This window comes from Diabrotica undecimpunctata, chromosome 4 (assembly GCF_040954645.1).
Source record: "Diabrotica undecimpunctata isolate CICGRU chromosome 4, icDiaUnde3, whole genome shotgun sequence".
NCBI classification, from domain to species: domain Eukaryota; kingdom Metazoa; phylum Arthropoda; class Insecta; order Coleoptera; family Chrysomelidae; genus Diabrotica; species Diabrotica undecimpunctata.
Window position 1 is genome coordinate 97,864,589 of NC_092806.1, and position 14,954 is coordinate 97,879,542.

General features: G+C 29.6%; 1 protein-coding gene across 1 annotated transcript in view; it reads left to right on the forward strand.

Annotated features, from left to right (window-relative positions):
* The window catches only part of RhoGAP102A (Rho GTPase activating protein at 102A), a 147,016-nt gene that overhangs the window by 12,403 nt on the left and 119,659 nt on the right, over window positions 1-14,954 (forward strand). The window lies entirely within an intron of this gene.

Here is a 14,954-nt window from a genome sequence, read left to right on the forward strand (position 1 = left end):
GCGATGGCAAATACCCCAAACTATTAATTCAATATCTACTGGTCTACACCTTGTTTTGTTTTTCACAAAGTAAACACGTTAGTCATGCTTTTAATATTTTACAGGTATGATCCAAGAACGTTATTTTTTTTAAACTTTAATTCATTGTATACGTTTCAGATATTTACATTATAGAAAAGGCGGAAAGTTCGGGTTCGTTCGGAAAGATATTCCCATACGATTTTTTTGCATATTTTTTTTTAAGTTTTTTAAACAAATTGTTACATTAAGTTTTTCGGCACCGACATTTTGTTTTAAAATTTTTGGATCATTCTGAACAAAAAAAGTCTCTTGTAGTTTTTCTGTAAACTTGATTGCTTTTGGTTTATAAATACTTTAAAACTGAGAAAAACACAAAATTATGGTTTTCAAGGCTCAAAAACACAAGTAAACAATATTTTTTTTTGTAAACCGTGTTAGCCAGATGCTAATTTTTATTTTCTACTTTTCTACTCTTTGATATCTTCTTCTTTTTTAGGCACATTCTGTCCACTCCTAAATATAGACCTTTTTCATATTTTTCTATGCTGTTCTGTCCTGTGCTATTTAAAATCGCCTGTTTTCTGCATACTTTTTGACAAAATCAACATCTCTGTTCTGGGGCCTTCAGACGCTACGTTTAGCTGTAGCCAGTGTGCTAGTTTAGTTGTTCATCTGATTTGATCTTGCCTACCTATATTTCCTCACCTTTGCCAATTCCGTTCTGCAATACGTTCTTACTTATCTGCAACTTTGGTTCTTTGACGGATTTATTTGTTTATTTTTCTGCCTCTAAGACTAATGCCGACCATTATTTACTACCTTGATCTTTTTATAACCCTTAATTAATTTTCAAATTTATTTGTTACATCCATCGTTTCTGACCCATAAGTTCATAACAAACAATAAAGTATCTAAGCACTTCATTTTCACGAATGCTGCCCAAGCTAGTTCTATTACTCGTCTTATTTTAGCTGTCTAATTTTCTTTGCCTATTTTAACTGTATGTCCTACATAGATATATTATTTTACTTTTTCAAATTTAATGTCGTTTATATATCTGTGTTCGTAGTTGTTTCTTCTCACTTTTTTCTTAGAAGTATTCATTTTTAGGTCAACATTTTCCAAAGCGGCATTTAGTTGTTGTAACATGTCCCTCGATTCAAGAATACTGTCACTTATTAGGACGATATCATCGGAAAATCGAAGATTAGTCAAATGAAGGTTATCAATATATCAATATTTATGCCTCTTTTTTAAAACTGTAATGAATTGAAGACTTTTCTAGCGCCGAGGTATATAACTATAGGGATATAGTGTCTCCTTGACTTACACCTTTTATTTTAAATTTATCTGTTTTAATATTATCATTGACTTTAACATGAAATGTGGTATTTTGATATATATTTCTTAATATATATTAAAATACTATATCTATATTCTATTTTAGCGTCGTTAATGACTTGTCTAAAGGCACACATTTCAACTGAATCGAACGCTTTGTGAAAATCAATAAATGTCAAGTGAAGGGAAACAGTGTATTCGATGACCTTTTCTATTATTTTTTTATAGTCTGTAGATGGCCAATTGTGTTAAATTTTTTTCGAATCGGTATTTGCTCTACTGGTTGATATGCATCGAATTTATTACTTAATATATTGGTGATAATTTGGTGAGGAGTTTGTATTAATGAGAGAGGAAGTTGACTGGTCGATTGTACACTTAAAAAGCAAAATTACTTCTGAACTTGTCATACGTCCCAATTGCTGCCTTACGCAAACCTTTATTAAATAGAGTTTGATAAGTTTTTTTGATAACTGTTAATCCCATTGTTTAAGGTCTACTCTTGGGTATAATGTGTTAATTGTTAACCCAATATATATATATATATATATATATATATATATATATATATATATATATATATATAAATCCACGTCGACTCCTTCTCTCCAACTTAATCTTGGTCTGCCCTTCTTTCGTCTTCTCTTCGGTATCCAGTTTTATACTTTTTTGGGATTCTGCTGTCGTCCATTCTTTGTAAGTTTCCGTTTTATTTTAGTTGGTTGATTATGATGTCTACGTTTAATGCACATGATTTCTTAAATTCTCTCTTTTCTTACTTTAATCTTTCTAAACTTGATTTATATTTTGCTTTCATATGTAAGAATGCTTTTGACAATGCTATTATAGATTCTGTATTGTACTTATACATTCTACAGTGATTTATTTGTTGATGTTGCTTATTTAAAATTAGATTTGTTGTTCTCCTCCTATACGCATGTATTCCATTTTTTGATATTTACTTCTACACCCCATTTCTGATACTCCTAAATAAGTTTGCGTATCATATATTTCATGATATTGGGTCATCTGCAAAGCATCGTTTATACAATGAGGTGTCGCTTAGAGGGAATCCCGTATCACTTTATTTTCTTTTCCACGTTTTCAGCTCTTTCTCCAAATAGATCGTAAAAAAGTCGGAGACAGACAGCATACTTGTCTTACTCATTTGTCTTCTACAAACTCTTTGGATATTTCTTGGCCTATGTTTAACTTTATCTTTAATAAGTAAAGACATATTCATTGTAAAGGTGTCAAAAACATAGTAAACTGCAAGTAACTTTGTTAGGTAAAAATTTTTTTTACAATTTACAAGATTGACAAAAAAAAGTAAAAATTAAACTATATTTTATTGACTAGTAGATAACTGTTAAATTGAAAAAGGTAACTTAATATAAAATAATGAAAATAAATCAAGATTTTTTCCCATTTTGAAGGCATGAAATACAAATCGGTTTTGAAACTGAAGGCAACTCGGATGTTTGCTTTGGACACAAAGATATTGAGTACCAAGCAGTTCTACAATAGACTAGATCTTTCTCAAATAATAACAAAAACTAACAAATTTTATATTAATAATTTTCATTTAACTGTAGATTTTAAGTAAGCGAACTGACGTTTTGAAACACATACGTAATTACAACAATGAGACGGTCTGGCATGTCTGCTTTTCAATATGGTAGAGGAGAATATCGTAAGAGACATCGAGCGCCCTATAGTTTTTTCCATATTAATCTTTAAAAATATATCTTTTATTTTTCTTCCAGCTCTGTTACCACTGTCTTCAGATTCTCAGATTGTTCATCTTTACACCATTTAAATTTTTATTCTATACTTCCCTATTTCAGAGTTTAACTATTTGAAAATCTTTTTCGGCGCTTAGTCGAACAGATTTGGTAGTATGGTGTCTCCTTGACAAATATTTCTTCTTGTTAAGAAGAGTTAATATATCTTCCTGTCTTGTTGTTTGGTCTTTTCATGAATGTGTAAAGTTTCTTTGTTATACATGTTGTGAATAAGAGTTTTATATCGATGATCGATACTTGCTTTGTCTAGCTCTTTCATGAATGCCCAGTGTTCGATAGATTCGAATGCTTTTTCTCCTATTACTCTATTACTCCTACTACTCCAAAAATGGAGTAATAGGTTTTTTTTATTTTTAAATATTGATTTTACTGTTAGAAGATGGTCACAGGTGCTCCATCCGGTTCTAAATGCGATACTGGTTGATAGAATTAAAGTATATTTCTTAAACTGTTTGTTAAAATATTTGTAAGTAATTAATATATTTGGTCTGTAATCGTTAATTACGTGTAATATTTTTATACAGTGTATTCATAAAGTGTGGAGACGGTCTATTATTTCGTGACTTAATTATTTTCAGAGTTAAAGCACTGACAGGTCGATTTTTAGTTTACCCCCACTACCTTAGCAGATGTCACGTCATCGATATTTTTTTTAAATCGAAAGGATATATTTTTATCTAAAAAATTAAAAGTTCATATTTTCTGAGTATGAATGTACCAAACTTATTACACTCAAACTTCACGTATTCTTAAAATTTAATTTAAAATTTATTTTACAAAGAAAATTATTAAAGAAGTCATTTCATGTTAAATACAAACAAATAACATAATTACAACAAATGCTCGAATGGAGTGGCCTATTATTGTACGATACAGACGGTAGATTGTTTATCTATAAAAGATAACCAATTTCATTCAAGTGATAATTTTTCGACTGTTCTAACAACAGTTAATTAGGTAATGTTAACTTTAATAAGTTTAAATTTTAATAATTGTACTTTCGCTAACTGTACTTTTAATAAATAAATGTTTTGTTATGTTGAGTTATGATTTTTTTTCGAAAAATTATCCGCCGAATATCCCTCGGACATTGATGAATGCCTCATACTTTCATGACAAATTTCTCAAGCTCGTTGCTTGGTAACAGCACTCAGCCTTCGGCTTCGTGCTTTCGATTGTCATGAAATTATCTCGTCTGTTATCAATGTCCTAGGGATATTACTACTGATAATGGCTTTTCAATGTGCTGTAGATCAACAATACAGTAAAATAAAGTAGTTACGACTGTACTCCATAGTATATTGCCAAAAATCAAGTAATTTTGCAAAAAATTCCTTAGCAACCAGACTGTAAGTGTGTAGTTACCATTGGATATGTCAATACTGCACTAGTATCTTTTTGAGAAATACAACCCTAATAGAAATTATTTGAAAGTACAATGGTGCTGTCAGAAAAACAGCGAATAGAAGTTTTGATGATCTTAGGTTACGGCGATCGTAAAAGAATGTCGGAAGTATGCTTTATCTTGAATGAAAAATATCCTGATCGAGTATCAATAAGTAAAAACGGTAAGCAAAATATTGCATAAATTCAGTGATATTGGCAATATTAGAGATAGGCTCAATAGTGGTAGACCCACTGTTACCGACGACAATCAATTAAATTTATTAATTGAAATTAATTGAAGAAGAAAATCCTCATTCTTCAATTACAACTTTATCAACTCACAATGAGGTCTGTCGTGATGCTGCATTATATTAAAAATAAAGCCAAATGACATCCATATAAAATTAAACTTGTACATGAACTCAATGAAGACGACTTTAATAGATGCATGGAGTTTTGCCGAAATATGCAAGAATTGTGTAATCAAAGTAATGGATTTAAATAAAATATTCTGTTTTCCGACGAGGTTACTTGTTGTTTAACTTAAATGGTACCGTTAATAGGCGAAATTGTCGTTATTTGGCAAGAGAAAATCTCAGGTGGACAATGATAAGCAATATTCCCAAAAGTAAATGTACGGACTAGGATTGTTAGGAATACCATTGTAAGACCATATTTTTTGACGGTACTGTGACAGGTGAAAGGTATTTAGAGATATTGCAAACCTACGTAGTTCCATTTTCAAACCGCAACATTTCCAGATTTCAATAATACTGGTCAAATAGATACGACCATTTGGTTTCATCAGGATTGGAGCAAGTCCATATTATGCTATACTTGTTAGAAATTGTCTAAATGGGGTTCATTTGGGGTAGGTAAACCAACCGACCAATTTGGTAGACCTTAAACAGAGAATTCTGAAATGCAATAAATTACACCAGTGATGTTGTCAAACGTAACCCAAGAATTCCTTGGACGTCTTGGATACTGTCAATTAAACTAAGTAGCTCAATTCGAGCATTTGTTGTAATTATGTTATTTGTTTGTCTTTAATGTCAAATGAATTATTTAATAATTTTCTTTGTAAAATCAATTTTGAATTAAATTTTAAGAAATACGAGCACTGGTTTCCTTTACACTCTATACACTGAAGTTTGAATGTGATGAGTTTGGTAAGGTTGTACTCAGAAAAGTATGAGCTTTTAATGTTTTAGATAAAAATATGTCCTTTCTATTTAAAAAAAACATATCGATGGCGTCACATCTGCTAAGCTAGTGGAGGTATTTTTTTTTCAATAAAGTTTCTCTCTCTTGTCGTTTCCTCATTGCTGAGGATCGTGATTTCCTACAATGCGGGCTTGTCAATTCTATCCATCTCTTGCGATTTTGGGCTGCTCTCATGGACTCGGAAAACGTCTCTCCAGTGGCTTTCTGTACTTGATCTGACCATCGGATAGGTGAGCGTCCTCTGCCTCTACGTCCTTCTACGTTTCCGCACACCATTAATCTTTCTAAGTAATCAATAAAGTTTACAAATAAAAATAAAAATTGACCTGTCAGAGCTTTAACTAAGAAAATAATTAATATTAATAATAAAAGCCATTGTCTATCTGCTTTCTTTCTTTTTCTCCAAAATGTGTTCATATTTTTATTCTATAGCTCTTTCCACTTGCTGTTCATATAATGTTAAAGTTTTTATTTTTAGTTCCAAATATTCGTTTGTTTTTGTTTTCCTTCTTTTTAAAGTGATCTTACTTTTATTAATTCTTTTTTTCTTTTGCAACTTGCTTTCTTGTTGTTTGCTTTTCTAACAATTTTTAGAGATTTTTAAAGTCCTTGAAGAGTTGGTCACCAGAATATATCTTCTTATTCGTTTTTTTTTAGTTTATGAATTTCATATTATTTCTCTGATTTTTTGAAAAACTTTATAATTCCACATTTATTTTATTGTTTCATAACTCTATGGATATTCAAGCGAAGGTTCTACGTTATCAACCAAATTAAACCAAAAATGATAACAGTCTTTATTTTGTTATATGCTTTATGGTAAGTACACCTGACACATACACACACTATATTGGTGAATTCTGCATTATCGACTATTTGAAAATACTAATGTATATACAGATTCTTGAAGAAAAATTTTTAAATACCTATGTTTTCCATATTATAATCGAATTACACGTATTGGCGATTGTTTATTTGAAAGCGGCCATGTGCTAAAATGTAAATCTGGAGAGAAATCGGACTGATATTTTTGAATGTAAAAATGTTTCCTCAAATCCATTTACATAAGTTAGAGTGCTATTTACACATCAGATAAATAAAACTTAAAACTAAATGATATTCCCAACGATTTGTTTTAACACTGTTTACTGATTATTTAAATTTATTAAGTTTTAAATCAAGCAAAATCTTTTCAGACTGCAAACTAAATTATAAGAAAATCGGATTGAAAATAAACACGAGTCTCAAAATAACCGAAGATTTGAGAATGTGTACAGTGTTGCGGCAAAAATTTGTTAGGAGGGCAATCGATATACTATACTTTTTTTAAGATATATCCCTGATTTTTCGTGTCAAGGAAAATTGAAAAGTACACTATATATATATATATATATATATATATATATATATATATATATATATATATATATATATATATATATATATATAGTGTACTATATATATATTATACATATATATTATATATATAATATATATATATATATATATATATATATATATATATATTATATATATATATATATTATATATATATATATATATATATATATATATATATTATACATATATATATATATATATTATACATATATATATATATATATATATATATATATATATATATATATATATATATATATATATATATGTATAATATTGTTACGACAGTTCTGTAGGATATATTTCATAGGTATATAAAAAGTGCATTGATGAAAAAGAAGTAGAATGAAAAAAATAGAATATTCTAGATGCCTCGAAATGTCCGTAAGTTTTGCAGCTATAGAAAATGTAAATAAACTGGAAGTTGACAGTTGAATGACTGAGCTTAGTCGAGCTTTTTTCAACTAATTCATTATTCTACAAATGTTACGTATGGATTTTTAGTTTTTTGTGGCAACTGCGTTTTCTCAAGTTCACTTCTGTCGTCAAGGCCGCAGAAGTTTTAACTTTTAGTATCAATTAAGCCTCTATTCGGTGTTAATTCAGGGAGTTAATTCTGCTACGTAAATCTGGGTCACTAATTTAAAGTTATTGCAATGCAGTTAAAAACCTTAAAAATTTTTTATTGTACCCACCGAAAAACGGACAAGTATTATTCTAACAGTAGTTAAATACGGATAGATAATTCCTTTAAAGAAATTGAAAAACAAACCATACATTTTACTGTACAAAATAACAAGTAAAATATATAAAAGCTTAAAATATTACACCTTCTTTTGCACTACAATAACCTAATCTATTACACAATGCTTGTCTTACGCTTGCAAGCTTGCAGCGTATTTAAATAAAACGAGCGGTTCTAATTTATGTAAATATATTTATTTATAAATATACAGTACGGTAGTATCTTAACCACTAAAACTTAATATCATCGTTACTTATAGATATATAAGTTATTATGTACTAGAATATTCTGGAGTAGTCTAGCTCTATCCTTCACGTCGAAAGCGCATCGAGAATGCCAATGATCCAATATTCTAGATCCATACTTCTAAGAACTGTGACACGTATCACGCATCGGAGATAGGCTATTTCGTTAAATTATTTTCTAAATCAAATAGAGCATGTGCCCTCTCAAGCTCGTTGCCATAGATGGTGGATTTAATATGTCTCCCGAAAAAGAAATCCATGGAAACCAAATCGGAAGATCTCGCAGGCCATTTAATTTTACTTGTTTCGCTTATAATGCGATCCTGAAAAATTGTGTCTAAATAATTTCTCACGATACGCAAATTATGAATAAAGCAGCCTCCTGGTAATACCAGACATTGTACATCAGAGAGATTCTGAATAGCTAGAATTATATTATGTTGCAAAAGAGCAAGATATTTAGCTCGATTCAGAACTCCCTAAATGAAATACTAACCAATTGGATGGTCACTCAAAATGCCGGTCCACACATTATGTTTTTGAAGGCGTTGGGTCAGATGTACAATAATTCGATGTTCATTTTCCTGAGATTAATACCGTATTCTGGAAGGATTGTGATGACTCCGTAGTGTAAATGACGATTCATCGGTTAAAAGGAAATTTTTTTACAAAATTATTGTTTTCATTGGATGCATTCATTGCGGCTTCACAAAACTCCATTGTTTTTCGAAATTGAACTCCGAAAAAAACTCTTAAAGCCATATTTTTTAATACTTTATTAACTACGCGAGACCTCCAACTCATCGGCGATACCTTTAGCGGTTCTGGAGTTATCCACCTCAATTGTAGCACAAATACTTTCATCTCTTCTTTAAATTTCCTGCCTTTCCGGGGAACATCTCTTCTATACATCTAAATATATATATATATATATATATATATATATATATATATATATATATATATATATATATATATATATGTATATGTATATATATATATATTATATATATATATATATATATATATATATATATATATATATATATATATATATATATATATATATGTATGTATATATTGCGCAGTAGTTGAGCACTATGAAAATACTGGTCATATGCTAGATTATAACAAAGCTCACATTTTGGCACAGACTGATAACTACAAAAGTAGATTATTTTTCTTGAGATGTATTACATTAACAAAAATAAAAACACTTTAAATTATAAAACGGACACTGGACAGTTAAGTAACATATATTGTAATATATTGAACAAAATTTATAAATATTCAAAATAGCCAATATTGACCTTAATAACAACTAACCTCCACTTCTTGATAGACGGTCCTAAATATGTAAATCAAAGACAGTCTTACAATTTGCCGAATAACTTGAAAGCACTCCTCAACAAAAGTTTAGTTCCGAACAATTTATTAGGTTACTTAAAATCTATAAATATGTTACACAAAATTTAACTTAATTAATTGTTACAAATGTTCAATTGTTCACAAATTGTAATTAATTGTTACAATGATTGATTGTTACAATGTTAATTTAATATTATTACAAATGTTACAGAAATGTCGCTAATAACCTTTGGGTGGATGCGACTTTGTTTCTTTAAATAAAAAAAAAAACAACTAACCTTAATAATTCATCAAAGAAATATCATGCTTCTAACGTTTATTTTGTTGTTATTTTTATTTTTACATTTGAAGTCATTTTAATTTTTTATCGTATTGCTGCAAAGAACGTGCTTAATGCCATTTTTTGTAATGTTCAAATTGTTTCAGTTTACTCCTGAGGAAGCTATCAAATAAATAGCGAAATATTGAGTATCTTAGAAAAAAGAAAGATTTTTATTATAGACCACTTTATAACCCGATAATTCCAACGTATATATATATATATATATATATATATATATATATATATATATATATATATATATATATATATATATATATATATATATATATGTATATATATATATATACCTATATATATATATATATTTTTTTTTTAGTGGATTTTCTTGGGCTTAGGTTCATAAAAAAATTTGATTTGATACTAAGGCATTTTCATATATTTTTTCGACGTTTCGGCAGGAAATCCAATATAAACTCCATCACAAACCAGTCAGCTACTTAACTCAAGAATACGTTCCCACAAATATGACAAAAAAATCTCAACCGCCCTCACAAAACATGAAAACGAAAAAAAACATAAATTTGATTTTGAGAAAACCAAGATCCTAAAAAGTGAACCCAATAGGAAAAAGAGAGAGCTTCTAGAGTCTATACAAATAAAAAAAAATTATAATGCAATAAATGATAAAAAAGATGTCAAAAATTTGAACAAAATATATTTTAACTTAATTTAAAAACACATAAAAAGACAATCTCAGAACGTCTATGATGTTAAAATAACTGGTTGTTTAAACGATAAACTAACTTCAATAAACAACATATTAGATCTAAAATATATTTTACATGTAGTGACTTAGTGGGTATGTCCTATGTTTTTAATATTATTTTAATTGTGACGTCTACTTGTTAGTAACAAATTTTTACATGCTTGGTAAGTCAAAAGTTTAACTTTTAAATCGTATTATGTCTATCATAAAATGTTTTTTAGTCAATATTACTTCTTGAAAAAGGCATGGATTTCCTGCCGAAACGTCGAAAAAATATATGAAAATGCCTTAGTATCAAATCAAATTTTTTTATGAACCTAAGCCCAAGAAAATCCACTAAAAAAATATATATTAAGGTTCAAGAACTAAACTCAAACTATATATATATATATATATATATATATATATATATATATATATATATATATATATATATATATATATATATATATATATATATATATATATATATATACCCCTAGTGACCCTTATGACCCCTAGTGAATACCGATTTTACGTTTACATTTGCATTTAATTTGTGTTAAACTTAATTTATAAATTTTATATGACGTGACTCGTGAGTCATGGCTGAGTCACGTAATCTTGAGCGATAATCAATAATTAAGGTAGGCACGTGCGTTTTTGACAATATTTTTCAGAATTTGTATAATAATCTTTTTTACAAACAATATTCATAGTGAAAAGCGAAACGTCAAAGATTACTTAGTTAGGTTAAAATGTAATTTTCATTACAAGCAATAAATTGTGGCAACATAATATTGGTAAACATAATATTTAAAATAAATGTTAATACAAAAATAGGTATTTTCGTACTACACGTTATTCAGATGCTATTTTGATTTAGAAACATCTTACCGAAAATAAAATATTTCATTATCGTGTTTTCCATTCATGATTAATTGAATCTATCTAGTGAAATTACTTTCTTAATAATATATAAAGATTTTCGACGTTGCATGAGGCTATAATATTGCGTATTATATATTTTTCTCGAAAAACACTGTTTTTAATTTTGACAAAGTAATTTCACTGGAAAATTCAATTTATCATGAATGGGAAAACACTTTTTACTCAAAACAGCATCTGAATACGTAGTAAGAAAATACTCTTATTTACAATATTTCTAACTTTTATTATGAAGTTTTGATTTTTTTCCCTGCTAACCTATTTCATTAAAATAACTTTTTGTCTTTATAAATATATTGTGATCTATGCTTCTATTTTTAATGGGGTTCCCTTGTACAAAATTCTCGATTATTATTTTTCCTTTCATTCATGATTGGACCTTTTGCTTGAACTATCCTTAAACCTTTAACAAATTAACAAAAAATTTTAGTTTTATTTTTTAGATTTTTATCTTTAAATATAATATATAAACAACCAGCGTATCTGTTTGTTGTAGAGAAGTCTAGATTTGAGTTGTATCAATCAGATGGGATATATATATATATATATATATATATATATATATATATATATATATATACAAGAAATACTGGATATTAGTGACTGTCGATATAAACAAACAACACAGTTTATTAGGGCTGCAGTCAGAAAGTTTGGCCGGTATGTTACAGAAACACTCTTTTGATTTTGATCTAGCTTTCGAAATTGTTTTATTCCTTTTTCAAGACATAGTCATTGAGATTATTTATATAAAGGTATGACACTCAACATTAATAACACACATTATAAAATATAATATAAAATAATGGACAAAATTCATTTTAAAATTTAGTTAATGATAGTAAAACTTTTTATTGTAAATTTTAAAAAGTATTTTGTTCATTATTTTATATGTTATATTTTATATGTGTGTTATTAATGTTGAGTGTCATAGCTTTATATAAATAATCTCAATGACTATGTCTTGAAATAGTAATAAAACAATTTCGAAAGCTAGACCAAAAGTCAAAAGAGTGTTTCTGTAACATCCCGGCCAAACTTTCTGACTGCAGCCCTGATAAACTGTGTTGTTTGTATATATATATATATATATATATATATATATATATATATATACATATATATATATATACATATATATATATATATATATATATATATATATATATATATATATATATATATATATATATATATATATAAATATATATACATATTGCGCCTAATGCATACAGCTAGATGCTGCATTCCTGTTCTCAGTCTCTGTCTCTAAGATAAACCATCCTGAGATTAAGCTTCTTCTAAATAACTAAATATTAGAGCATAATTTGTTTCTCTACACTACATCTTGCGGAAAAGACATCTTTGGTCTCTTCAAGAGAGCTGTCGTGAACAAGCTCGTTTAAGCAATTTTATTTACATTGATTAATCATATGATACCCTTTTTTTTTCATAACCTCAATAATTATTTCTGTCGTTAAAATTATTTAATTATTACATATATGTGGTATAAGATTGAGACACTTCGAAAGCGGCAAGCCTTCTTTGTCGTCGCAGCCATATGTACCATATGCTATATGTACCGAACCTGAAATCTTATATTTTAATTTATAATTAATTATATAATAGCAAAAGCACAAATTATTAAAAGGAAAATATTAACATTGGTAAGTTAATAATATCGGGAGCAGACACTCGGGGTTAATCTTAAAAGACTGGTGTGGTCCCGTTTACACGGAGAAAAGCCATCGGATCAACCTGGGAGCTTACCGTATATTGTAAAACTTTATCGGTTTCCAAGTCAGTGATGTATCTAGGAGTGATCCTGTATTGTTAACTGTCATGGAAAGAATATCTGGACGCCAAAGTAAAAAAGAGCCGCTGCAGCTTTCTGAGCATGTAGAAAAGCTTAGGAGCCAAATGAAGAAGCAGGTAAAAATCCTTTATTGGATGTACCAATCCATAATAAAGCATATATTAAATGCTTTATTATGACCGTATATGGTAATTTTTTGGTTGTCCCGGGCTAGTTTGGCTTCAGACAAGGCCCAGTTGGCCCACCTCCAGTGGTTGGCGTGCGTTGGCGTCTCAGAAGCCGTGAGCAATACTCTCAGAGCGGTTCTTGAGGTTCTGTTGGATTTACTTTACATATAATTGTAGAACAGAAATCCATGCTGGCAGCCTATTGTCTTGATTGTTCTGAATATTGGTTGGAAATGACTATTCGGAGGGGCATTGTGACATTTGTAGATAGGCCATCGTGTATTTTCCTGTGATCTCTATGATACAGGATAGCATGGCCTCTCAATTTGAGTTTTCATCCGACTTCTTGGTTTAATCTTCTGGCCAGAATGAGTGGATAAAACGAGAACTAGCAGTGATCCGTTGGATATGGTAGCGAAATCTGATATACGTTTGGCCAGGCTCTCGGCTCCCTGCATCTTTGCGATCCTCTTTTATGCTCAGGTCACTATAAATAGGGCTGACGGGTAAAAAGAGTACTGGCTGATTTGCGGCGTTACCTTGATATGGATACCGGGACACACAGGTGTGGAACGGAATGGACGGGCTAATGTCCTGTCAAGACTGAGCTCACACACTTTGCCTGGAAATTGAACCCGTGATTGAAGTGCCCTTCAGGACTTGTCGGAGTAGTTTGTTTGTTTGGAGCGTGTTTTAAAAAGGACTACTATAGTAGAATATGCTCTCTGGTGGACATTACAAGCAAGTTATCCGGCCACTGTAAACTGAGACGGTACCTACATTTGTTGAATTGGCGGACGTCCCACGGTGCCGTCTGTGTGATAAGGAGGGGGCAACTTCCTCACATGTCTTCTAAAAGTGACCGGCATTAGCCTATAAGAGGTGGCAGATCCTGTGTTTGGCCTTTATGTAACCGAGCGTAATAAGGGATTTGCCAAATACCAGGTCCGTATGGGCCTAGTCCGTATGATAGGGGTGTACAATGGACCCACCTTAGGAGGGATAAGTGTTTGAAGAGCTCATAACTGGGCCCTGCCTCGATTTACCGCAAAGATAACCATAAGGTTTAAACATAGGAATGTATCCTTTATTGTTTAAAATATCACAATTATAGAAAGTATTTTTTAATAGGTGTGGTGGTATTTTTAATCTAATCCAATCAAAGTAGAGAAGGTGTCTAATGCGAGATATTTTATTAGCTTAAGGATATTCTTATCTGTCATAATCATTTCTTATTTTGGTCTCTCAATCATTTTCTTTCATCCTAAACCTAAATGAAACGGAAAGTTTTCTCCATAACCTTACAGGGAATAACAACAGTCCTGTACTCGTCTAGTATGTGTGTATCTATCGTGTTTGTATAATCTCTTTTTTTATTATTTTATTGTTTTTGTTGGTATTACTTATTTTTTATAAATAATTAATTAATTAATTTTAACATTGTCAAAGTGGACAA